The 10,000-nt window shown below is 49.3% G+C and overlaps 1 pseudogene; it reads left to right on the plus strand.

The window, feature by feature from the left end:
- The window catches only part of LOC116371862 (multidrug resistance-associated protein 9-like), a 96,598-nt pseudogene that overhangs the window by 41,263 nt on the left and 45,335 nt on the right, over positions 1-10,000 (plus strand).

Here is a 10,000-nt window from a genome sequence, read left to right on the forward strand (position 1 = left end):
TGGTGTGGGGTAACAGGTCATGGGAGTGTTACCTCTGGTGGGGGGGGGGTAACATGTCACGGGAGTGTTACCTCTGGTGGGGGGGGGGATAACATGTCATGGGAGTGTTCCCTCTGGTGGGGGGGGGGGTAATATGTCATGGGAGTGTTACCTCTCTTGGGGGGGTAACATGTCATGGGAGTGTTACCTCTGGTGGGGGGGTAACATGTCATGGGAGTGTTACCTCTGGTGGGGGGGGGGGGGGTAATATGTCATGGGAGTGTTACCTCTGGTGGGGGGGTAACATGTCATGGGAGTGTTACCTCTGGTGGGGGGGTAACATGTCACGGGAGTGTTACCTCTGGTGGGGGGGGGGGGGGGGTAACATGTCATGGGAGTGTTACCTTTGCTGGGGGGGTAACATGTCATGGGAGTGTTACCCTCTGGTGGGGGGGGGGGGGGGGTGGTAACATGTCATGGGAGTGTTACCTCTGGTGGGCGGTAACATGTCATGGGAGTGTTTCCTCCGGTGGGTGGGTAACATGTCATGGGAGTGTTACCTCTGGTGGGGGGTAACATGTCATGGGAGTGTTACCTCTGGTGGGGGGTAACATGTCATGGGACTGTTACCTCTGGTGGGGGGGTAACATGTCATGGGAGTGGTACCTCTGGTGGGGGGGGTGGTAACATGTCATGGGAGTGTTACCTCTGGTGGGGGGTAACATGTCATGGGAGTGTTACCTTTGCTGGGGGGTAACATGTCATGGGAGTGTTACCTCTGGTGGGGGGGTGGTAACATGTCATGGGAGTGTTACCTCTGGTGGGGGTAACATGTCATGGGAGTGTTTCCTCTGGTGGGGGGGTAACATGTCATGGGAGTGTTACCTCTGGTGGGGGGGTAACATGTCATGGGAGTGGTACCTCTGGTGGGGGGGGTAACATGTCATGGGAGTGTTACCTCTGGTGGGGGGGGGGGTAACATGTCTTGGGAGTGTTACCCTCTGGTGGGGGGGGAGGTAACATGTCATGGGAGTGTTACCTCTGGTGGGAGGGGGACATGTCATGGGAGTGTTACCTCTGGTGGGGGGGGGGACATGTCATGGGAGTGTTACCTCTGGTGGAGGGGGGGGGGGGTAACATGTCATGGGAGTGGTACCTCTGGTGGGGGGGGGGGGTAACATGACATGGGAGTGTTACCTCTGGTGGGGGGGGTAACATGTCATGGGAGTGTTACCTCTGGTGGGGGGGGGACATGTAATGGGAGTGTTACCTCTGGTGGGGGGGGGGATAATATGTCATGGGAGTGTTACCTCTCTTGGGGGGGTAACATGTCATGGGAGTGTTACCTTTGCTGGGGGGTACATGTCATGGGAGTGTTACCTCTGGTGGGGGGGGGGGGTGGGTAACATGTCATGGGAGTGTTACCTCTGGTGGGGGGTAACATGTCATGGGAGTGTTTCCCTCTGGTGGGGGGTAACATGTCATGTGAGTGTTACCTCTGGTGGGGGGTAACATGTCATGGGAGTGTTACCTTTGCTGGGGGGGTAACATGTCATGGGAGTGTTACCTCTGGTGGGGGGGGGGGTGGTAACATGTCATGGGAGTGTTACCTCTGGTGGGGGGGTAACATGTCATGGGAGTGTTTCCTCTGGTGGGGGGGTAACATGTCATGGGAGTGTTACTCTGGTGGGGGGTAACATGTCATGGGAGTGTTACCTCTGGTGGGGGGTAACATGTCATGGGAGTGTTACCTCTGGTGGGGGGGTAACATGTCATGGGATGGTACCTCTGGTGGGGGGGGTAACATGTCATGGGAGTGTTACCTCTGGTGGGGGGGGGTAACATGTCATGGGAGTGGTACCTCTGGTGGGGGGGATAACATGTCATGGAGTGTTACCTCTCTTGGGGGGTAACATGTCATGGGAGTGTTACTCTGGTGGGGGGTATAACATGTTGTTACCTCTGGTGGGGGGGGGGATAACATGTCATGGGAGTGTTACCTCTCTTGGGGGGTAACATGTCATGGGAGTTTTACCTCTGGTGGGGGATATAACTGTCATGGAGTGTACCTCTGGTGTGGGGGGTTAATATGTCATGGGAGTGTTACCTCTGGTGGGGGAGGTGGTAACATGTCATGGGAGTGTTACCTCTGGTGGGGGGTAACATGTCATGGGAGTGTTTCCTCTGGTGGGGGGTAACATGTCATGGGAGTGTTACCTCTGGTGGGGGTAACATGTCATGGAGTGTTACCTTTGCTGGGGGGTAACATGTCATGGGAGTGTTACCTCTGGTGGGGGGTGGTAACATGTCATCTGAGTGTTACCTCTGGTGGGGGTAACATGTCATGGAGTGTTTCCTCTGGTGGGGGGGTACATGTCACGGGAGTGTTACCTCTGGTGGGGGGTAACATGTCATGGGAGTGGTACCTCTGGTGGGGGGGGGTAACATGTCATGGGAGTGTTACCTCTGGTGGGGGGGGGGTAACATGTCTTGGGAGTGTACCTCTGGTGGGGGGGGGGGGTAACATGTCATGGGAGTGTTACCTCTGGTGGGGGGGAGGGGACATGTCATGGAGTGTTACCTCTGGTGGAGGGGGGGGGGTAACATGTCATGGGAGTGGTACCTCTGGTGGGGGGGGGGTAACATGACATGGGAGTGTTACCTCTGGTGGGGGGGGGTAACATGTCATGGGAGTGTTACCTCTGGTGGGGGGGGGACATGTCATGGGAGTGTTTACCTCTGGTGGGGGGGGTAACATGTCATGGGAGTGTTCCCTCTGGTGGGGGGGGGATAATATGTCATGGAGTGTTACCTCTCTTGGGGGGGTAACATGTCATGGGAGTGTTACCTTTGCTGGGGGGGTACATGTCATGGGAGTGTTACCTCTGGTGGGGGGGGGGTGGTAACATGTCAGGAGTGTTACCTCTGGGTGGGGGGTAACATGTCATGGGAGTGTTTTCCTCTGGTGGGGGGTAACATGTCATGGGAGTGTTACCTCTGGTGGGGGGGGGGGGGGGTGGTACATGTCATGGGAGTGTTACCTCTGGTGGGGGTACATGTCATGGGAGTGTTTCCTCTGGTGGGGGGAACATGTCATGGGAGTGTTACCTCTGGTGGGGGGTAACATGTCATGGGAGTGTTACCTCTGGTGGGGGGTAACATGTCATGGGAGTGTTACCTCTGGGTGGGGGGGTAACATGTCATGGGAGTGGTACCCTCTGGTGGGGGGGGTAACATGTCATGGGAGTGTTACCTCTGTGTGGGGGGGTAACATGTATGGAGTGGTACTCTGGTGGGGGGATAACATGTCATGGGAGTGTTACCTCTCCTTGGGGGGGTAACATGTCATGGGAGTGTTACCTCTGGTGGGGGGGGTATAACATGTTGTTACCTCTGTTGGGGGGGGGGGGGGATAACATGTCATTGGAGTGTTACCTCTCTTGGGGGGGTAACATGCCATGGGAGTTTTACCTCTGTGGGGGATATAACATGTCATGGGAGTGTTACCTCTGGTGTGGGGGGGTTAATATGTCATGGGAGTGTTTACCTCTGGTGGGGGGTAAACATGCCATGGGAGTGTTACCTCTGGTGTGGGGGGGTTAATATGTCATGGGAGTGGTTACCTCTGGTGGGGGGTAACATGCCATGGGAGTGTGAACCTCTGGTGGGGGGGTATAACCCTAACCCTCTGGTGGGGGGTAATATAACATGTCATGTTAGTGTTACCCTCTGGTGGGGGGTATAATACCTAACCCTCTGGTGGGGGGGTGGGGGGGGGTATAACCCTAACCCTCTGGTGGGGGGGGGTATAACCCTGACCCTCTGGTGGGGGGGTATAACCCTGACCCTCTGGTGGGGGGGTATAACCCTGACCCTCTGGTGGGGAGTATAACCCTGACCCTCTGGTGGGGGGTATAACCCTGACCCTCTGGTGGGGGGGGGGTATAACCCTGACCCTCTGGTGGGGGGGGTATAAACCCTGACCCTCTGGTGGGGAGTATAACCCTGACCCTCTGGTGGGGGTATAACCCTGACCCTCTGGTGGGGGGTATAACCCTAACCCTCTGTACAGCCATTTGATTACAGGGTTATTTTCTGTCTGTTCTTTATCCCTCAGACACAATGAATGTTTACCAAACACCAGAGAAGGAGATCATCTCAGGGCTGTCTTACGTAAGTACATTTAATCTCCCTTCACCACCTACTCTCTCTCTCTCTCTGCTCTCTCTCTCTCTACTCTACCTCTCTCTCTCTCTCCCTCTCTCTCTCTCTCTCTCTCTCTCCTCTCTCTCCCTTCTCTCTCTCTCTCTTCCCTCTCTCCTCTCGTCTCTCTCTCTCTCCCTATCTCTCTCTCTCTCTCTCTCTCTAATCCTCTATATCTATCTCTCCCCTCTCTCTCTATATCTCCTCCTCTCTCTCTATTCTCTCTCTCTCTCCCTCCATCTCTCTCCCTCTCTCCTCTCTCTCTCTCTCTCTCTCTTCTCTCTCTACCTCTCTCTCTCTCTCTCTCTCTCTCTCTACCTCCTCTCTTCTCTCTTCACATCGCTCTCTCTCTCTCTACTCTCTCTCTCTCATCTCCCTCTCTCTCTCTCTCTCTCTCTCTCCCTCTCTCTCTCTCTCTCTCTCTCTCTCTCTACCTCTTATCTTCTCTCTCTCTCTCTCTCTCAACTCTACTCTCTCTCTCCTCTACCTTCTCTCTTCTCTCTCTCCTCTCTCTCTCTCTCTCTCCTTCTCTCTCTCTCTTCTCTCTCTCCTCTCTCTTCTCTCTCTCTCTCTCTCTCCTCTCTCTCTCTCCTCCGTCTCTCTCTCTCTCTCTCTCTCTCTCTTTCAAGTGCTTTATTGGCATTGGAAACATGTGTTAACATTGCCAAAGCAAGGTGAAGTAGCTAATAAACAAAAGTGAAATAAACAATAAAAATGAACAGTAAACATTACAGTCACATGTTTCAAAGCAATAGACACATTTCAATTGTCATATTATGGGTTATGTACAGGGTTATAGACATGTGCAAATAGTTAAAGTACAAAAGGGAAAAAATAAAAATAAATATCCAAATAACTTCACAGATCTTCATTGTAAAGGGATTTATAAACACTGTTTTCCATGCTTGTTCAAGAACCATAAACAATGAATGAACATGCAGCTGTGGAACGGTCGTTAAGACAGTAACAGCTTACAGACGGAAAGTGCAATAATTAAATGAAATGCCTCTCCCTAACGTCAATATGCCTTGTCCATTGCTGTTATGGTTAGTAATCATTGCCTTATTTCACTGTAGAGCCTCTTGCTCAATATACCTTAGCTAACCCTTTAGTTCCACCTCCTACACATGCGGTGACATCATCTGGTTTAAATTATGTTTCTACAGACAATATCTCTCTCATTGTTACTCAATGCCTAGGTTTACCTCCACTGTATTCACATCCTACCATATCTTTGTCTGTACATTATGCCTTGAATCTATTCTATTGCTTCCAGAAATCTGCTCCTTTTACTCTCTGTTCTGAACGCACTAGACGTCCAGTTCTTTTAGCCTTTAGCCGTACCCTTATCCTACTCCTCCTATGTTCCTCTGGCGATTGTAGAGGTGAATCCAGGCCCTGCAGTGCCTAGCTCCACTCCCATTCCCCAGGCGCTCTCATTTGTTGACTTCTGTAACCGTAAAAGCCTTGGTTTCATGCATGTTAACATTAGAAGACTCCTCCCTAAGTTTGTTTTACTCACTGCTTTAGCACACTCTGCCAACGCGGATGTCTTAGCCGTGTCTGAATCCTGACTTAAGAAATTAACCAAAAACCCTGAAATTTCCATCCCTAACTATAACATTTTCCGACAAGATAGAACTGCCAAAGGGGGTGGAGTTGCAATCTACTGCAGAGTTCTGTCATGCTATCCATGTCTGTACCTAAACAATTCAAGCTTCTACTTTTAAAAATCCAGAAACATCTCTCACCGTTTCCACTTGCTATAGACGACCTTCTGCCCCCAGCCCTGGACACCATATGTGAATTGATTGCCCCAAATCTATCTTCAATCTCACACAAATTATCAATGAACCTACCAGGTACAACCCCAAATCCATAAACACGGGCACCCTCACAGATATCATCCTAACCAAATTGCCATCCAAATACACCTCTGCTGTCTTCAACCAAGATCTCAGCGATCACTGCCTCATTGCCTGCATCCGTAATGGGTCTACGGTCAAATGACCACCCCCTCATCACTGTCAAACGCTCCCTGAAACACTTCAGCGAGCAGGCCTTTCTATTCGACCTGGCCCGGGTATCCTGGAAGGATATTGACCTCATCCCGTCAGTAGAAGATGCCTGGTTATTCTTTAAAAGTGCTTTCCTCACCATCTTAAATAAGCATGCGCCATTCAAAAAATGTAGAAACAGGAACAGATATAGCCCTTGGTTCTCCCCAGACCTGACTACCGTTAACCAAAACAAAAACATCCTGTGTCGTACTGCATTAGCATCGAATAGCCCCCGTGATATGCAACTTTTCAGGGAAGTTAGGAACCAATATACACAGGCAGTTAGAAAAGCCTAGGCTAGCTTTTTCAAACAGAAATTTGCATCCTGTAGCACAAACTCAAAAAGTTCTGGGACATTGTAAAGTACATGGAGAATAAGAGCACCTCCTCCCAGCTGCCCACTGCTCTGAGGATAGGAAACACTGTCACCACCAATAAATCTACGATAATGAGAATTTAAATAAGCATTTCTCTATGGCTGGCCATGCTTTCCACCTGGCTACTCCTACCCCGGTCAACAGCCCTGCACCCCACAGCAACTCGCCCAAGCCTCCCCACTTCTCCTTCACCCAAATCCAGATAGCTGATGTTCTGAAAGAGCTGCAAAATCTGGACCCCTACAAATCAGCTGGGCTAGACAATCTGGACCCTCTCTTTCTAAAATTATCTACCGAAATTGTTGCAACCCCTATTACTAGCCCGTTCAACCTCTCTTTTGTATCGTCTGAGATTCCCAAAGATTGGAAAGCTGCCGCGGTCATCCACCTCTTCAAAGGGGGAGAGAAACTCTAGACCCAGACTGCTACAGATCTATATCTATCCTACTCTGTCTTTCTAAGGTCTTCGAAAGCCAAGTTAACAAACAGATTACCGACTATTTCGAATCGCACCGTACCTTCTCCGCTATGCAATCTGGTTTCCGAGCTGGTCATGGGTGCACCTCAGCCACGCTCAAGGTCCTAAACGATATCATAACCGCCATCGATAAGAGACAATACTGTGCAGCCGTATTCATTTCTTACTCTGTCAATCACCACATTCTTATCGGCAGACTCAACAGCCTTGGTTTCTCAAATGACTGTCTCGCCTGGTTCACCAGCTACTTCTCAGATAGAGTTCAGTGTGTCAAATCGAAGGGTCTGTTGTCCGGACCTCTGGAAGTCTCTATGGAGGTGCCACAGGGTTTAAGCCTCGGGCCGACTCTCTTCTCTGTATACATCAATGATGTTGCTCTGGCTGCTGGTGATTCTCTGATCCACCTCTACGCAGACGACACCATTCTGTTATACTTCTGGCCCCTCTTTGGACACTGTGTTGACCAACCTCCAGACGAGCTTCAATGCCATACAACTCTCCTTCCGTGGCCTCCAACTGCTCTTAAACGCAAGTAAAACTAAAGGCATGCTGTTTCAACGATCGCTGCCTGCACCTGCCCGCCAGTCCAGCATCACTACTCTGGACGGTTCTGACTTAGAACATGTGTACAGCTACAAATACCTAGGAGTCTGGTTAGACTGTAAACTCTCCTTTCAGACTCACATTAAGCATCTCCCAATCCAAAATGAAATCTAGAATCAGCTTCCTATATCGCAACAAAGCATCCTATGGACTATTATTACAGAGGACAACAAAGCCGAGCACCTCCATGGAAGAACTGCCTCCTCATTCTTAGCGCTTGGCTTTTATACAGTTTCTACCTTTACATAATGATGTCATCACCCCATTAGCTTTGTTACATAGTTTCCATTCTCTTATTGGCTCAGATATTGGGGCATAGATTCTATTGGTGGCGTGACATGCATACCCCTTAGCTAATGTTCCTGTCCAAAGGTCTTTACAAGTTCAGATCCAAATTATCAATGTTTACTTAACTTATATGTGTGTCCTGTAGCCTTCACAGGATCAGATATGGTACCAGAGACATCTTGTTGGTTTACCTTGCCTCATCTTCACAGATTCTGCTTACGTTCTGTTCTCTGCATGTCCAATGGTCAATTTGATGTTGATCCAACCAATTCAATTATCAATTTCAATTCAAGAATTTGTAAGGTTCTCATTTTGCATAAAATGGACAGAGACCAGCCACCAAAATTAGCCAATAGCGTTTATTCTCGAGAGCTCTGCTCATAATACCATGTACATTGGTTTTAAATACCTCACATTTCGTCAGAAATGTCCCTCCTCCTCTCAGATACAATATAGTTCACAAGCCTTCCCACATTGTCTGCCACCTGTTAAATAATCTACTGCTAGCCCAAGGTCTCTCCCCTCCCTGGGTGGGGACAGAATGTCCTGTAAGGAACACAATATTCCAGCTGGTCTGACGATGGCTCCATTCGTTTCTAACAAGGAACAGAAAGTCCTTGTTCTAATTCTTGGCTAAAACTACGTCACATTATTTAGTGTTATGATTATAATAAGATTCATACAGTTACAGGGTAGTATTCTGATAGTTATAGTTCTACGTTAAATGTATGCATAATTGAGTCATTATTCCTAAAAATCCCATAACGAACACTCACTTAGGTTTAGCCTTCATTCTGCTGACACATGTCTAATATATATAGCTTATATTGATCATTATTTCTACTTCAAAGAGAACAGTATAGGTTACTGAAAATCACCCGATGACTGGAAAATCTCCAACAGTCCCTGGGCCTGGAAAGGGTTGATCTCCCCCTCTAGGATGGAGAAGCTGTCATCGTTAAAGTATGGGGATTCTAGTGGGGGGGATATAGACAGTACGAATGAGGACATTTTTCTCTGTTGAGATAATTTCCTTATTCATTTCAAGCCAGATGTAAAATGTACCTTTTTTGACAAATTTAATAGTGGGTTAGGTCTGCTTTATACCAAATTAGCATACCCCCTGAGTCTCTTCCCTGTTTCATACCTGGTAGTTGGGTGGATGGGACTACCAGCTCTCTGTAACCTAGAAGACAACCAGTGGGTCCATCTCCTCTATACCACCCACCTGGTAGTGTGGTGGATGGGACTACCAGCTCTCTGTAACCTAGAGGACAACCAGTGGATACATCTCCTCTATACCACCCACCTGGTAGTTTGGTGGATGGGACTACCAGCTCTCTGTAACCTAGAGGGCAACCAGTGTGTCTGTCTCCTCTATACCACCCACCTGGTAGTGTGGTGGATGGGACTACCAGCTCTCTGTAACCTAGAGGACAACCAGTGGGTCCATCTCCTCTATACCACCAACCTGGTAGTGTGGTGGATGGGACTACCAGCTCTCTGTAACCTAGAGGGCAACCAGTGTGTCTGTCTCCTCTATACCACCCACCTGGTAGTGTGGTGGATGGGACTACCAGCTCTCTGTAACCTAGAGGGTAACCAGTGGGTCCATCTCCTCTATACCACCCACCTGGTAGTGTGGTGGATGGGACGACCAGCTCTCTGTAACCTAGAGGGCAACCAGTGGGTTCATCTCCTCTATACCACCCACCTGGTAGTGTGGTGGATGGGACTACCAGCTCTCTGTAACCTAGAGGACAACCAGTGGGTCCATCTCCTCTATACCACCCACCTGGTAGTGTGGTGGATGGGACTACCAGCTCTCTGTAACCTAGAGGGCAACCAGTGGGTCCATCTCCTCTATACCAGGTTTCTTGCAGGATGATAATGTCTGTATTTCTGATTTATTTGATGAATTCCAGGTTCCTCTTTAGACCAAAGGCAGATGACCTCAGACCTTGGATATTCCAGGATGAGATCGTAAAATATTTTAGTACCATAGTATCTAG

Source organism: Oncorhynchus kisutch, unplaced genomic scaffold (genome assembly GCF_002021735.2).
Source record: "Oncorhynchus kisutch isolate 150728-3 unplaced genomic scaffold, Okis_V2 scaffold3788, whole genome shotgun sequence".
NCBI lineage: Eukaryota > Metazoa > Chordata > Actinopteri > Salmoniformes > Salmonidae > Oncorhynchus > Oncorhynchus kisutch.